The following is an 18,632-nucleotide window of genomic DNA, read 5'->3' on the forward strand; positions in this document are numbered from 1 at the left end:
GGCGTTGCTTCCTCCAGAAGCTTCCTTATGGGCCTAAATGTGCCCAGGGCTAAAGAACACCCCCTAAATTGATCAGTTCACCCCTATTTTGAGTTTTTTGGCTTATTTCCTTCCGAAACATCGCGAAACCTTACGGATCGCACAACAATTGGCTTTAAACAACTCAACGTGACTAGCAAAAATCCGCATGTTGACAAACAATTGTCCCCGGATGAAATTAGGGTATGACAGAAGGTAGTGGAATCTTGCAAACAAACAAGTTCACATTGCAATCTGAAAATGAAGTTTATAGATACTAAAGTTAATATGGTCTATAATACAATACAATAATGAAAATCCACTTGTATTGTATTAATAATAGGAACTATCACAAAACTGAGGTTAGGACATCATCTAGTATGTCCATAGCATGCTGAATGGCTGATAACCAAACGGTCCCCACACCATAACAAATATTACAAAAGAGAAATAATGATAAATATCACAATAATATTGGCAGGCATACCTCATCTAGAGCAAAGAAAGCTACAGCATCAGGATCCATGGAACCAACAGGATGCCAGGATAAAACAGCTCTGAAGATAGATGGGAATAACAATTCTATCATTGCAACCTTCGGTGCAACGTCACCTACATCTGGGGGCTACCAAGCCAGGGAGGAAATCCACTAAAATAGTGTTAGTTCGAAGATCTAACAGCCACTGTTTACAACCTTCTCACCTAACCACTACCCGTGCAATCTCTACCTAAGAGCCACTCTTAGATATGAGAAACCCCTCTCACTCCCTCTCAATCACTCTCCCGTGTTTACAATTTATTCAAATACACACCAGAGATTGCTCTCTGAACAATAGAGATCAACTCCACACAAACTATAGAGATCAACTCTACACAAACTATAGAGATCAACTCTACACACTCAGGTCCAACACTTGATGTTAGGGTAACATCAAGGTGGCTCACAAAACACTCAAGTCCCAAAACTCACAAAATAACTCTTCAATCCCGGACTTGGTAGAAAACTCGCGCAGCCTTCATGTTTATATAGCAGTGTGCGTTTCTGGGCTGCAACTACTTGTGCTGGATGAGATCTATCATTTTCCTGAAAATCTGCACTTAAAGATCTAAAAGATACAGTTTGATCTTTTAGTTTTTATCTTTAATCTTTAATCCCTGAACGAACTATTCAAGTTTGTAATTCGAACTTTAATTATCTTTTAATTCGTTCCTAAAGATAGATCGCCAAATCTGTTTCTAACTGCACATTAATCTGTTAAAGATATAACAGATTTATGTGTCCAGTATTTTCGGGTAGGATGTCCTGGACATTGTATCCGACATCGTGGATCCTGCACAATCTGTTAAAGATATAACAGATTTATGTGTCCAGTATTTTCGGGCAGGATGTCAGGACATCGTGTCCGACATCGTGGATCCTGCAGCTTCAATTCTTCATTTGACATTTTATCTTGCCTTGTGCATTGTGCAGCCCAATCTGATTCCTTGACATAACGTTGGACATCATGTGCAGCAACTCCAGCTTTCCTTCATTGTCTAAGTGCTTATGTTTTAACAAAATTTTAGCCAATCTTTTAAAGCTCAGTAAAGCTAAGCACTAACAATCTCCCCCTTTGGCAAATTTTGTCTAAAACATACTTAGACACTTCCTGAGCAGGTACGAGCAGTTATGCAAGTGGGATCAGCAACTTTCATTATCAGAGTAATCAAGCACAGCGGTATCTGTAGTGGCGACAGCAAAATTCTACAAGTTGCAAGTCGTTTCCAGGATGTCAAGACATCTCACGTGACATCAGCTTTCTGCTCCCCCTGTCTCCATGCTCTTACTGCAGCATCTTCTATCAGCTACTAGTAGTTACAGTAGCTTACATCAGTCATCATCAGCAGCAATATTGTCTCCCTCTCAAAGTCATATACATACAACTCCCCCTCAAAATCATGAATCATGCATACATCGTATCCTACTTACTCAAAATCATAAATCATGCATATAATACTATTACTCCCCCTTTTTAGACAGAATTTGACAAAAGTAGAATGCATGAAATTAATGTGCAAATATTACAGACCAATAACTAGTAAGAGTAACAACAAAAATAAAGGTCTGATGGTCATGGGGTGGCTTCAGAATCATCATCGTCTGATTCTGTATCCGCTGCTGCATCTTCTTCTTCCTCAGCAGCTTCTTCTTCTTCCTCAGCTGCTTCTTCTTCGTCCTCAGCTTCTTCTTCTTCCTCAGCTGCTTCTCCATCATCAATGCCACTGTCTGAGAGCCTTTTGATCAGGCGTTCCAGCTCCATTTTCTTCTCTGTGGTGGCTTTGATGGTTGCTTCCAGCACCTTGCACGTGTCCTTGAGTTCAGCAATCAAAGCATCCTTGGATACAGCACCTGAAGCAGCAGCTTTCCCTGATGTCGAGACAATGTCTGGGACATGTGTCCCCTCAAACAGTTTGTAATGCAGGGATAGAGCAGATTCTCTCTTCATCACAGAGTCAATGTTGTTTAAAATATTTGGATGTTGACTCAACATAATGCCACACAATACAGTAGGGAAGGCAATGGGTAATTTGACAGCAAAAGATTCTGAATGCTTAACAGTTTGATCAAAAATATAGTTTCCAAAATTAAATTTGGACTTGGTTCCAACAGCATACAGAAATTTACCCAAACCTGTGGCAACAGTGGAAGTATGATTGGTGGGTACCCAGTTTGCAGCCCCAATCCTGTGCAGGATTGCATACTTCACACTTAGCTTCCCTGCAGAAAGCTTCCCTTTCTTTGGCCAATGCTGGACTCGTTTGGCAGTGATTTCCTTGGCAATTTGATGCTCAGACACAGCAATATCCACCACTCCTTCAGTTGGTCTGCCCAGGTATTTGTTGATTACAGCAGGGGAGAATCTAACACATTTTCCTCTGACAAACACTTTCTGATACTCATCACTCTTTCTGTTTGTTATGTCAGAGGGAATGTTGACAATGAATTCCCTGACTAGACTTTCATAGCAATCTCCCAACTTGGTGACAGTTTTCAGCAGTCCAGCAGCCTTGATGAGGTCCATGATCTCCTTGCAATCCAAGGCATTTCTTCCCAGTTCTCTTTCTAAAGCAAGCCTTCGTTGATATACAAATTTCCACCTTTCAACATTGCCAATGGAGTGGAATGAGATGTTGTCCAATGGTGCATCAGGGACATTTTCAGGCACCTTTTTCCCTGATTTCTTTGCCCTCTTGATGTCGGGAACATCTAGTTCGACATCATCATCAGAATCGGATGAGGAAATTTCTTTCCTCTTCTTGGAAGGGATTGCAACTTTGCTCCATCTGGATGTGGTAGGAGTGATTGGTGTGCTCTTCTTCTGTGCCATAGTTTTGATTCGTCCAGACCTAGTAATGGGGGTTTTTCCCTTTCTGCTTTGTAATCTTTCTGCAATGCCAGGTGCCAACTTGTTGGCAATGGGTTCCTCATCAGATTCTACTTCTTCTAGGTCAATGAGGTCACCTGGAGCAGGTTCTGGTGCCCTTGGTGCAGGGGTCTCCTCTGTGGCTTGATCCTCTTCCTCTGTTGATTTCTCTTTACTGGACGAAGAGAGGACTTCATCATTTGGGGTGGAAGATGTTGGAACATCTGTATCAGCATCAGGGACAGAAACATTTGGGGTGGAAGATGTTGGAACATCTGTACCAGCATCAGGGACAGAAGCATTTTTCAGAATGCTACTCACAATACTGCGGATCTTCTTGTCCATCTCCGTGTCTACTTCCCTAGGACTTGTTGCAAGGCTAGGGTTTTCAGAAACCTTCATTCCCTGTTGTCTTTTAGGGACCAGTTTCTCAGGAACAAGGGCTGAACCAGGAATCATTTGTATGGGTTGGATATTGAATTCAGATCGTTCCTGGTGTGATGGTGCTTTGGTGGATGATGGAGATGATGGTACAGAGGGTGAACCAGGAGCTGAGGTTTCTTTTGGTGCGGTAGCCATGGAAAAGCAGAGCCTTTGGAATGGTTTCGTGAATTTCTGAGAGCTGTTGGGGAATGCTAATGAAACCGAGATTACCACGTAAATATGAGTTTGAATGAGGAATGTAGAGGGACGTGTGAAGCAACGGTCGAATTTGTGTTGGCCCAGTAGGGAACGCGCTATTAACGTTTGAGCACGTTCAGATAACAGTAATTGCTATAAATCCTCTAGCAGACAAATGCCCAGCTTGCCCCTCAGTTTTTCAAACTGATTTGCATCCAATGCCTTTGTGAAAATATCTGCTATTTGTTCCTCAGTGTCCACATGCTCCAGTGTGATAACTTTATCATCAACAAGATCTCTAATATAGTGATGTCTAATGTCAATGTGCTTGGTTCTGCTGTGTTGAACAGGGTTTTTAGAAATATTAATAGCACTCAAGCTGTCACAGTACAATGTCATGACATCTTGTTCGACATTGTACTCCTTGAGCATCTGCTTCATCCAAACTAGTTGTGAACAGCTACTTCCTGCTGCAATATACTCTGCTTCTGCAGTAGATAGGGACACACAGTTCTGCTTCTTGCTGAACCATGAAATAAGATTGTTTCCCAAATAGAAACATCCACCAGAAGTGCTTTTTCTGTCATCTGCACTTCCAGCCCAATCAGCATCACAATACCCAACCAGCATTGAATCTGAACAATGACAGTACATAATCCCATAGTCACTGGTGCCATTTACATATTTCAGAATTCTCTTTACTTGATTCAAGTGACTTATCTTGGGATTGGCTTGATATCTTGCACAAACACCTACTGCATAGGTGATGTCAGGTCTGCTAGCTGTTAAATATAGTAAGCTCCCAATCATGCTTCTGTACAGACTTTGATCAACACTGGTGCCAGCTTCATCTTTTGTCAGCTTCAAGTGAGTAGGTGCAGGTGTTCTTTTATGGCTGGCATTTTCCATCCCAAACTTCTTGACAATGTTCTTTGCATACTTGCTTTGTGAGAGGAATATGGAGTCTTCCATCTGCTTCACTTGGAGTCCCAGAAAATAAGTCAGCTCTCCAACAAGACTCATCTCAAATTCAGATTGCATCTGTTGGACAAAATGTCGAAGCATCTCATTCGACATCCCTCCAAACACAATGTCATCAACATATATCTGTGCTATCATCAAGTTTTCAGCATCTTGTTTGACAAAGAGAGTCTTGTCAATTCCTCCCTTCCTATACCCTTGCTGAGTAAGGAACTCTGTTAGCCTTTCATACCAAGCTCTTGGAGCTTGCTTCAATCCATAGAGAGCCTTCTTGAGCCTGTATACATGATCTAGATGAGTTGGATCTACAAATCCCTTTGGCTGCTCCACATAGGCTTCTTCATTCAGGTATCCATTCAGAAACGCGCTTTTCACATCCATCTGGTACAGCTTGAATTTGAGGATGCAAGCTACGCCAAGTAACAATCTGATGGACTCAAGTCTAGCAACAGGAGCGAAAGTTTCATCAAAGTCTACACCTTCAATCTGAGTGTAGCCTTGAGCAACAAGTCTGGCCTTGTTTCTGGTTATAACACCTTCTTCATTGGTTTTGTTCTTGAAGATCCACTTGGTGCCAATCACATTAGTTCCCTCGGGCCTAGGAACTAGCTCCCAAACTTCATTCCTTTTGAATTGCTCCAATTCTTCTTGCATAGCATTGATCCAGAACTCATCAGTCAGTGCCTCTTTCACATTCTTGGGCTCAATTTTGGAGACAAAACATGAATTGGAGACAATCTCAATCTCCCTTGATCTTGTAGTGACTCCTTTGTTTGGATCTCCTATAATCAGCTCCTTGGGGTGCATCTTCTGGATTCTAATGGAGGGTTTCTTGTCAGGTTGGTTGATGTTTGGTTCATCTGTAGCAGAATCAGAGTTTTCTGCATTTTCTGCACTTTTAGCTGTATCTGCTACATTGTCTCCCGATGTTCTGACATCTTCTTCGACATCCTTCTTTCTTGCTGGAGTTAGATCATCAACAACCACATTGATGGATTCCATCACAGTTCTGGTTCTGGAATTGAATACTCTATATGCTCTGCTGTTTGTAGAGTATCCCAGGAATATTCCTGCATCACTCTTGGGATCCATCTTTCTCCTTTGCTCTCTATCTGCCAAAATGTAACATGGACTTCCAAAGATGTGGAAGTGCTTGACAGTTGGCTTCCTCCCTTTCCAGATTTCATACAGTGTGGTTGGAGTCCCTCTTCTAAGTGTGACTCTGTTGTGAATATAGCATGTTGTGTTCATGGCTTCAGCCCAGAGATTATAGGGAAGTTCTTTGGCATGAAGCATGACCCTAGCAGCTTCTTGCAAAGTCCTGTTTTTCCTTTCAACTATGCCATTTTGATGTGGTGTAATGGCTGCAGAGAACTCATGAGTGATGCCTTCAGATGTGCAGAATTCAGTGAATTTGCTGTTTTCAAACTCTCTGCCATGGTCACTCCTGATTCTCTTGATGACACAGTCTTTTTCTCTTTGAAGTCTTAAACTCAACTCCTTGAATACTTCAAAGGTGTCTGATTTCTCTCTGATAAAGTTGACCCAGGTAAGTCTGGAGAAATCATCCACAACAACATAGGCATACCTCTTCCCTCCAAGGCTTTCAACTTGCATAGGCCCCATCAAGTCCATGTGAAGTAGTTCCAGCACCCTGGAAGTGGTCTGATGTTGAAGCTTCTGGTGGGACATCTTGACTTGCTTTCCAATCTGACATTCACCACAGATTCTGCCTTCTTCTATTTTCAGATTGGGAATGCCTCTAACAGCACCTTTGTCAATGATTTTCTTCATGCCTCTTAAGTGCAGATGTCCAAATCTTTGATGCCATAATTTGACTTCATCTTCTTTGGAGGATAGACATGTGGAGGAGTAACTGGTTTCTTGAGGTGTCCATAGGTAACAGTTGTCCTTTGATCTGCTGCCCTTCATTAGAACTTCACTCTTCTCATTTGTCACCAAGCATTCTGACTTTGTGAAGTTTACATTGAATCCTTCATCACACAACTGACTGATGCTTATCAGGTTTGCAGTCAGTCCCTTCACCAGCAGTACTCTGTTCAGACTAGGAAGTCCATCATGGACTAGCTTTCCCATTCCAATGATCTTTCCTTTAGAGCCATCTCCAAATGTCACATAGCTAGTGGAGCAAGGTTCAATGTTCACCAGGAATTCTTTAACTCCTGTCATGTGTCTGGAACAGCCGCTATCTAGGTACCAATCTTCCTTAGCTGATGCTCTAAGTGAAGTATGAACAACAAGACTAACAGTCTTGTGTTTTGGAACCCACATCATCTTCCTTCCGCTGCTGCGACCTTGAGTTCCATGATGTGGATGGCCACGTAAATGATAGCAAAAGGGCTTTATGTGACCATACTTGCCACAGTGGTGACACCTCCACTTCTTTCTTTTGCTCTTTTTCTGCTGCGTTCCATGATGTCGAGACCGATGTTGTGACATCGTGGCTCCAGTGCTGTTTTTGGCAGGAACAAATTCTGTCATGGTTATTCTGCCAGCAGATTTATGATTAAACCCAAGTCCTCTCTGGTTTCCAACATTCTTCCCAAGCTGTAGCACCTCATCAAGCATATCTGAGCCTTTATTCAGCATCTTTATTGATTTTGTCATGTTTTCCAGTTTAGAGTTCAGAAAACCAACTTCTCCTTTAAGCTCAGAGATCTCTTCTTCATGTGCCTCCTTCTCAGCCTCCAGATTTGCAATGACCTTCTTTAGTTGTGCTTCTTGCTGAAGAATCTTCTCACTTTTGATGCATAGTTCTCTATAGGATATAGCAAGCTCATCAAAAGTGATTTCACTATCTGTATCACTTGAATCTTCAGCAGATTCAAATCTCCCAGTGAGTGCATTCACATCTCTGTCAGAATCACTTTCTTGTTCACTCTCTGTATCATCAGACCGACATACAGAGAGTCCTTTCCTCTGCTTCTTGAGATGAGTGGGACATTCAGCTTTGATGTGTCCATAGCCTTCACACCCATGGCATTGAACTCCTTTGCTGTGGCTGGGTTTTTCATCTGACCTTTTCTGGTATTCACTACCTTTCCTGATGTCGAAAGGGATGTTCCGAACATGTGGTTTCTGCCTCCTGTCCATTCTGTTCAGCACTTTGTTGAACTGTTTTCCAAGGAGCACAACTGCATTAGTCAGACCTTCATCAGTATCCAGGTCATACTCATCTTCTTCTCCTTCATCATTGGACACGAACGCCAAGTTCTTGCTCTTCTTTTCAGCCCTATCCGAGAGTCCTAGCTCAAAGGTTTGAAGGGAACCAATGAGTTCATCTACTCTCATGTTGCAAATGTCTTGGGCCTCCTCTATTGCAGTGACTTTCATGTCAAATCTCTTAGGCAAAGATCTGAGGATCTTTCTCACCAGCTTTTCATCTGTCATTCTTTCTCCCAAGGCAGTGCAAGCATTGGCAATTTCAAGAATGTTCATGTGGAAGTCATGAATACACTCTTCCTCCTTCATCTTCAGATTTTCGAATTTTGTAGCCAATAGTTGCAATCTGGACATCTTCACTTTGGAGGTTCCTTCATGAGAGGTTTTCAGGATCTCCCATGCATCCTTGGCCACAGTGCATGTGTTGATCAGTCTGAAGATATTCTTGTCAACTCCATTGAATAGGGCATTCAAGGCTTTGGAGTTTCCAAGTGCCAATTCGTCTTCTTCTTTTGTCCAGTCTTCTTCTGGCTTCAATTCATTAGTGGGCTTTCCTTCTGTGTCCAGCATCTTGGGATGTTCCCAGCCTTTGATGACAGCTTTCCAAGTTCTGCTATCCAGTGATTTGAGGAAGGCCACCATCCTTGCTTTCCAGTATTCATAGTTGGTTCCATCCAGAATTGGTGGTCTGTTCACTGGTCCTCCTTCTTTCTCCATGTTCATCAGAATTTATCTCCCTAGATCTCACTCAGTGATTTCGAGTGCCTGCTCTGATACCAATTGAAATTCTGATACTGGGGACAGATGTCGTACAGGATGTCACGACATCGCGCTTCAGAACATGCAGCTTGTATATGACCGTATGAACAGATTAAACAAGTAAATAACACAAGAGAATTGTTAACCCAGTTCGGTGCAACGTCACCTACATCTGGGGGCTACCAAGCCAGGGAGGAAATCCACTAAAATAGTGTTAGTTCGAAGATCTAACAGCCACTGTTTACAACCTTCTCACCTAACCACTACCCGTGCAATCTCTACCTAAGAGCCACTCTTAGATATGAGAAACCCCTCTCACTCCCTCTCAATCACTCTCCCGTGTTTACAATTTATTCAAATACACACCAGAGATTGCTCTCTAAACAATAGAGATCAACTCCACACAAACTATAGAGATCAACTCTACACAAACTATAGAGATCAACTCTACACACTCAGGTCCAACACTTGATGTTAGGGTAACATCAAGGTGGCTCACAAAACACTCAAGTCCCAAAACTCACAAAATAACTCTTCAATCCCGGACTTGGTAGAAAACTCGCGCAGCCTTCATGTTTATATAGCAGTGTGCGTTTCTGGGCTGCAACTACTTGTGCTGGATGAGATCTATCATTTTCCTGAAAATCTGCACTTAAAGATCTAAAAGATACAGTTTGATCTTTTAGTTTTTATCTTTAATCTTTAATCCCTGAACGAACTATTCAAGTTTGTAATTCGAACTTTAATTATCTTTTAATTCATTCCTAAAGATAGATCGCCAAATCTGTTGCTAACTGCACATTAATCTGTTAAAGATATAACAGATTTATGTGTCCAGTATTTTCGGGCAGGATGTCCTGGACATTGTATCCGACATCGTGGATCCTGCACAATCTGTTAAAGATATAACAGATTTATGTGTCCAGTATTTTCGGGCAGGATGTCAGGACATCGTGTCCGACATCGTGGATCCTGCAGCTTCAATTCTTCATTTGACATTTTATCTTGCCTTGTGCATTGTGCAGCCCAATCTGATTCCTTGACATAACGTTGGACATCATGTGCAGCAACTCCAGCTTTCCTTCATTGTCTAAGTGCTTATGTTTTAACAAAATTTTAGCCAATCTTTTAAAGCTCAGTAAAGCTAAGCACTAACACAACTTTTCTTAGAAGTTGATTCACTAGTTTCAAGTCCATCATCAAGATGTGGGAAAAAATGCCTTTTTTGATCAGTGAAAGCTTTGAGAGCTAACCTGATATCATTCAAAAGCCTAAGTGAGTAGCTAAAGTACCACAATTTAGCAGCATAGAGAATCAAAAGTCAGCACGATCATTACAAACCACAATACCCAATAAAAATTTGTTTTCTAGCCTAGTACTAGTTCTCTATTTCTAGACAACTTAAGCATGAGGCAGCTATATCGCATCATAACTTGGCTAAGATTCATATGTGCTAAGCATTCAGGAGGTAATAGAAAAACTTAAGATTAATATGTCCACTTAAGAATGCACAAAAATCATAAAAATAAATAAATCGCTAATACCACCATAACAATTAACAACTCCAAGCAAAAGATAAAAGACAGTTGAATTTGAATCCATTGTTTTCCATCCTATTCTGTTATCCAAATGTAACAACGCAGAAATTAGAATAATAGAGAGAACTGAAACATAAACAAATTTAACAAAACAAACTCGGTCTTGTCAACGGCAGAAGCACCAGCATGTCTTGCAAGTTGTCACTTCCACGCATAAGCGATCACAGCGCCATCTGGACAAACCAGTGGCATATGCAAGCCACAAAAATCTTTCCATGATTGAACCGATTCACTTAGAACTCCATACTCTTCTAGCTCCTTACCTATTAAACCAAAAACCACGCAGAACTAATCACAAAAATGACGCTGTAGAGTTCAATCCAAAAACCCCAATCCATGGAAGCAGAATGATGGGGAACAATGGAATTGCACGCTTACCAAGTGATCAAAGGTCTTGAAGATACTGACGCATGCAGGCGTCTTCTTTAAGGAAGACTTGTAGAGGCTTGCTGCCTTGGTGAGACTGCGTCTAAGCTTGTAGAGGCTTGTTGCCTTGGTGAGACTTGTTGCCTCGGTGCCGATTCAGATGTTGGCAATGATTCGTTTGGCTTGTCTAAGCTTGTCCATTGCTTGCGCATTCACAGACGTCAGCGTCGCGACATTGAAATCTCAGCACACCGGACAAACAAGCTCCACCTTATCCTCTTCCTCTTTCTTCAATTTGATCTCATTCCATTGATTCAACCTTTCTTCAGTTCCTCCAACGTCGGCGAGGTTGGATCTCAATCCGGCGAACTCGTCTCATCACCGCCTCGAAATGCATAAATGATTGGTGTTAGGGAGTTCTTGGTTTGGTTAGTTGGAGGGAAAGGGAAAGGTTAGAGGCAGATACTAGAGGGTGCTTGTCTGAGTCTGAGAAGGAGGTTTAGAAACAAAAATCATAGGATTTTGAAGAAAAACGAGGTTGAAGAAAGAAAGACGTGTTTTTTCTTGAGTACAGAGAGAGAGTGAGAGGGATAGTGGAAATACAGATAGGCTTGAGAGAGTAGGGCGGGACAAAATCTTCTTTTTAAGATAATTTTGTAAAACCATCATAAATTGATATTCTTCGTGGAAACCATCTTAGACTGACAATCATTTTAAAATAGTTTTCGCAAAACTGTCTTAGATTGGTAGTTTTTAAGATGGTTTTTCAAAACCACCTTAGAATAGTTGTATTTATTTACAAAAATATCATCGCATTTCTTTCTAAGACGATTTTTTATCAACTGATGTTAAATCAACATCATAAAAAAATATTTTTCTACCTTTGTATGGTATATTGTACATGTAGTCGTGTATACTTATTAATTTGGTTTCTTTATTTTTCTTTTAATACTCTAGAGTCACTCTAGTGATGGAGTTGAGGTAAAATACATGAGATCATAGGTTCAATGTAAAAAAAAAAAATATTTCTCTTCATATCTCAATTTTCACTATTTTATTATATTACTTTAGATTAAATAGATTGGTATTAGGGATGGCAAAATGGATATGAATCTTATGGGTACCTACAAAAGTATTCGCAAGTAGGAAGGGTAATTATCTGCTTATTGGAGATGAGTATGATATTTACCCATAATTGTTTTGTGGAGATGGGTGTCCAAGGTACTATAGTAGCTCCCCCCAGCCCCTCCTACTATACACATATATGTTGTTAAACATTAATGTAATTAAATATGTTACTTATATTATACATATATTCTTCTATAAAAAGTTAATTATATTTTCCTAATTTTATAGCTAATAGTAACAATCTAACATAGAATAGTGAACCCTAATTCAACATATCTTATATTTTTTGTTATGTTTGACAAAACTAACGGAAAAATTAATAGGAAGCTGAGAGCTGAAAAACTAGCGTATTAAATTAGAAATGTTCAATAAAATTAGCTATTAAAGTAGCTAAAAAGTTTAAAAAGATAGAAAAATAATAAAATCGTGATTTATTTAAAAAAGTAACAAAGAAAATGAATAAATATGTCCAGGATAAAAGTGAAAGAAAATATAAAAAGCTAAAAGCTAACATTTTAAAAAACGTTACTTCAAGTAGTACTTCAAAAAATGTTAAAAGCTACTGAAAAGTTATCAAAAAAAAAATTTGCTTACTGAACAACTAAATGAGTTTTTCAGCTAATAAAAAAAACTAAAATCTAACTTAAATGTCTTACTAAACATAGCCTACATTTCTTTCACAATCTATTTAAGAATATTGAATTATTATTTACTTTTATGTGTAAATTTATGACTTTGTTAACAAGTTCTTTTAAATAGGACTTCTAATTGTGAATTGATATTTTGTATTGTTTGGTGCTTCACATTAGTAGTATAGATTTATACATATTTAATAACTTATCATTGTCATATTGGATGATTATATTTGTAATGTTATTTATTTATAACTTAAGTTAGGATGAATCAATGTCAATTTATTTGTTTTTAATACTACCTCTAGTCCTATATATAATAAAAGACAATTATAAAAAACATAACTCTACTAATTGTTAAATTTTCTTTTTATCCCTAATTAATTATATGGTCTTTTAATGATATGCACTAATTTATCCATGAAAGGATGCATTTATTGAGCTATCAACAAAATAATGTATATTCATTGATTAAAAATTATCTTTTAAAAAATAATCACCTTTTAAACTATTAAATGTCATGGATAGTCTTTGAATAAAATTAAAATTTATGACAAATTAATTAATCTAACCCCTTATATTGGTTTTAATGAATTAGGTAATTGTGTTTTATATATAGGACTAGAGGTAGTATTATGTGTAGATGCTTTCAATGTTATGTTTGGATTACTTAAGAGTAAATTTTTAATTTACTTATAGTAATTTCTCTAATTGATATATTCTTATTGATTTATTAACTTTATACATAAATAAAATATAGATCGTGGAAGTGGGTATAAGTATATAAATACTCAGCGGGGGATGGAATTAAAATTATTACCCATTCGGATATGAGATCAAATACAAATATTTTTTTTAAATGCAAATATAAAAATGAGTACTAAATTGAGTTTCTAAATTGTGCCATGGATGGAAATGGGAATAAACTAATAATAAAGTGCACTCTATTTCCTCAAAACTTAGCTGCATTAGCACACTTCAAAAAAAAAATTCAAGGGGAACAGGTTTCAAATCTTTAACTTCTATCACTTTGAATAGTACTGGTTTTATTAACTTTTTTATTATTATTGATTTTATGACACCATTATATTAGCACTCCTCTCGTTGTAGAGGAGGCGACTGAACCAGAGAATTTGCTGCCAATTAAAATTAGGTAGAAATAAGGAAAACCTGTTTCAATTTAACTTGATTACCAATTAACATGAACATATACAACTTAAACTGCTGACTGGAAACCATACTACATAAGCTTCATAAAAAGTTAACTTTGTATAAAGCTGGCGACAGTGTTCATAGATCATTAATTCATGATGCCACATCCACCTCAAATAGTGGAAGGCGATCACAATTTTGGTAAAACAAATACAACAGAAGTCATGAATCATACACACCAAAAGCATCTGGCATAAGCTGATAGCACCAAACAAACCAACATACAACAAAATTTTATTTACAACTTAAATTCAGTTATGTTGTACGAGGTATTTCAATTAATTTCTAATTTTTTTACGAATTTGAAAAATTTATTTGCTTACCTTTTTCAGTAGTTTGAGTAGTTTCTAACCTTACTTAAAATAACATTTTTTAAAACGTTAACTTTTAACTTTTTATATTTTCTTATTCTTATTCTAAATATATTTATTTATTTTTCTTGTTATTTTTTTTAATAAATCATGATATTATTATTTTTTATTATTTTACATTTTTCAATTACTTTAACGATTAGTTTTATCGATCATTTCTAATTTAATGAATTAGCTTTTCAGCTTCCAATTATCAATTAACTTTTCAGCTATCAATTAACTTTGTCAAAGATAACCTTAGAATCACAATTCCCTAGCTTGAATATATAGTGTTATCCAGTCTATTACTACGGTAATCTAAGATAAAATTTAATGTGAAAATCACAATAGGTATGACAAGTATATTGTGATTTATGAACAAGTGAACTCAAAGTTACTGTTGAATAAAAACAAGGGAGGAAGGAACGCTGAAGAGGTTGGTAATCATAATTTAAGACCTCGTCATCACCGCTTGGTTGAAGTAGTCCTTCAAAATCGAAGCATGTTTGAATAAAAATGGTAATGTACAGTGTACGCAGGAGATCGGAGTCGAATAACCGATCTCCATAATCTCATATTGTTCTTAATTAGTGAGCGTCATGATCGATTACCGAGAGTTGGTGGTCTTCATTCACTACTAATAGGAGAAGAGCAACAGAATCAGAAGAAGCAGGTAAGTAACATTTTCTACCCATGTTACACTCCAAATGCATAACCTGACTTGAGCGTCGGAGTCTCTTTTCGTGTGCTCATCCACCGCGAGAGAAGGAGTTCACCCATAGAAGAAGATAAATACCAACAGGTCGGGAGACGTAGAACCTTTCTCTAAGAACAAAAAATGAGCTAATTCAAACCTCAACAACGGCTTTCGCTACGGCATCTGGTATGATACTATCTGTATAAGAAGCAGTCAAAACCAGAGAATGTTTCCGCAATGTCTTTTAAGACCCTGCAAGTGGAAACAGAATCATTGATCATCTATACTGTAGGGGTAGAGTAAAGCTTTCTTTGACACTTTTATGAAGGTGAATGGAAATGGGGATGTCCATTTCTTTTGGGTAACGGAGAGGATCTGTACCCGTATACTATATAAAATAATGTTTTATATAAATGTTTACACGTGTTCTTTTCAGAGCTCTGAATAATTATTTTTTTGTTAATTTTAAATTCAGATATTGATTAATTAGTTGTAATCAATTTTTTTTATAATTATAACTATTATTAAAGAAATTAATTGTTATAAATAATTTTATCTAATTAATGACTGTCAATTCTATCATCCATTGAAATACATGTCTACGTATTTTTCTGCAAATGATTAATTGAAATCACTTTTTCATAATTTTAATTATAATTAAAGTAATTAATTGTTATAAATCATATTTTTATTTTATCTTCTAACTTAACACAATTTCACAATCATTTTTATATTCAGTATCAATATTTAATCAAAAATACATTAGTATGGAAAATATTTTTGTAAACAATTATATTGTAATAAAATATCAAATTAAATAATTAAATATTAAATTATTGAAATTGAACGGTCAATTAATAAATTAAATTATTGAACATATAAAATATAATAATTTGAAAAAATATTAATTATTAATTGATATAAGTTAAATATATTTCAAATATTATTAATGCTCAACTTCAGTCACGGAATATAAAATTATTATATTTCTTTAAATGCTAACCTAATGAATGATGATGATAATAATTAACAAACTACTATATATTGATTTAGATTAATTCACAACATTAATTGGTATTCTGATTCAAAGTTAAAACATATTCAAATTAAGGTAATTTCAATATTCTTGATTTTAACATTCTAATCATTCCATTTTCAAAATATTCAACTATTGTTATAAATATAGAGTAACAATAGACCTTAAATAGGTCAATTTCTTCTTCTCATGTGATGTGATTTTTAATTTTTAATTTTGACTTCATTGCAGAGTTTAATAGTGATATTATCTATGTAATCTTCAAATGTTTACAGGTTTTCTTTACGTCTTCTCATGTGTTCACCAAAGAGTTTAAGAGTGTCATTTTTGTAATCTTCTTTGAAACTTTAGAGATTTTTTTTATCATCTTACTTCGTCTTTTTATTGTATACGTAACTTTTAAATTAGTTTATATTTTAACATTATTTGTTAATGTTTTCTATTTCAATTATGAATATGAAGTAAAGACTTAAAAAATAAGGAAATAGTGGTGCAACATTCTCTTGCCGATACAATGTTTTAGTGAGTTTGTCTCAATCTCCCATGTGCGCGCAACATGTGTTTATGATACTTTAGAATATTTCTAGGATATATGCATTAAAACAATTTTTTTATGCTTTTATGTATTCCCCTGTACCCAAAAAGAACTAATTTGTTACACATGGTATTGATGAAATATGAACCCCTTACTATGCAGACAAAGTGATTCATGGACTGCTGCTACATAATGCTTTTTAGGTCGGTCATATATATATATATATATATATACAAATTTTTGCGTTAGATAGTTTTAATTTGTAATTTTTGCTTGAGACTTTTTGTAATACACGTTGTGCTTAAAGCAAAGTTCTTTCTTAAATAAATCGGTCTTATGCTTGATATAAAAATTATCGGTATGATTTATTTAACATAATACTACATAATAAATATATGCTAAGGATATTTCTTTATAAATAAATTTATTTAATAAAGAATTGATGCATTATGTATTGTTCATAGTTACATTATTTAATATGAGATTTTTTAAACCTGTGTGTCTATTATTATATTAGCGTATAATACATTTGTGTCGATAATTTCTCCCAAGAATTATGTTCAAATCCTCTTTAAAATAGAAGATGCTAATTTTTAATATTTTATTCGTGTTAATGAAAAAAATTCTGAAATTTTAATATTTATTTAATCTATATTTCAAAACAAAATTAAATGTATTTATTTCAATATTTGTAACTGAAGAATAAATAAACAAAATATGAAAAACTTGATATCATGATTAAAAATAAAAGCGATAAATTGAGTTTTATTCTCATAGTGTGATGATAAAAAAAAAATATGAACAACTAGATAACATGATTAAAAAAAAAGTGATAAATTGAGTTTTATGATCTATCTCATAATTAGATTGTAAAAACTGATTAAAAAAATGGTTAGATGGCAAAAAATTACAACAAAAAATACATTATTTTATCAATTTCTACCTTCTCCCGTTCTCCTCATTCACCATGTGTGTCTCAATTTGGATACTTTATCTCAACAAATACCATACATGTCAAAATATGAATCTCATATCAAGCATGTCCATTTAAGTGCTCAAGATTTACTGCAAGAACATCGTATCAAAGATTCATACATGTCATAGATGGTCCTAGAATGCAAGCCATTTTCTTCTTTTTCAAATATATAAAAAAAAATATTACTTTTTTTGAATTTTCAATGAAATAATTTACATTTTCTAGGTGGTAAATTTGAAAAGCTATGAAATTCATATTTTTAAATATCACATTTTAATTAATATTATTTATTTATCAACTTTCATATCAATTAAAGTGAAGGTAATATTATAGGAAATGAAACTTAACATTATAATATAAAATACTAATCATAATTTTCCCCATGTTTTATTTTAAAATAATAAGTAATTGAATATTCAACCAAATATTTATACTTCAAAATAGTAATAAATAATTTAAAAATAATAACACTTTTTGATACATAATTGATGTGTAAGCACAAAATTCTTACTATTTTAGTTCATTATTCCTAATTCAAATTTTTAAAAAATTTTAAATTTTGAAAATTTAATATATTTTTGTAGTATTGTCCAAAATTCATTTCGTGCATCATATGCATATATAATTAAAAATTTTATTTATTTTACTGAAATAAATGTCATTTTTTAAAAAATATTTTATTTTCATTTTTTTAATTATAACTAAGAACTTTTAAATTGCTACCTTCCTTAATATAAGATTTTTTTTTTGTCTCTCATTTATTGTATTTAAAAATCATAATCTATCAAATATATAATGAACTATATATTGTTAGACAAATGGCCTCAATAACTTAAGAGGGGGGTGAATTAAGTTTCAAAATTTTTCCACTAACAATCTTTAACCCTTTCTTAAATGATATATGATAGGCTCAGAATACAAAAGAAGAAGAAGGAGCAAATAATTTAATAATGTTCTTTTAATTGCGCAAGACAAAGTAATCTGTAATAAAATAACTGAGATAAGGGAAGAGAGAAATACAAACTCAATTTATACTGGTTCGGCCACTTCCTGTGTCTACGTCCAATCCTCAAACAACCCACTTGAGATTTTCCACTATATTTGTAAATCCTTTACAGACTTTGAACACACCTTGA

At 35.6% G+C, this 18,632-nt stretch overlaps 1 pseudogene; it reads right to left on the minus strand.

Moving 5' to 3' along the window:
* Positions 1 to 261: 261 nt before the first annotated feature.
* On the minus strand, positions 262 to 14,947 carry LOC114391610 (annotated as a pseudogene).
* Positions 14,948 to 18,632: the final 3,685 nt, after the last annotated feature.

Source organism: Glycine soja, chromosome 17, assembly GCF_004193775.1.
Source record: "Glycine soja cultivar W05 chromosome 17, ASM419377v2, whole genome shotgun sequence".
In the NCBI taxonomy this organism is placed as follows: Eukaryota; Viridiplantae; Streptophyta; class Magnoliopsida; order Fabales; family Fabaceae; genus Glycine; species Glycine soja.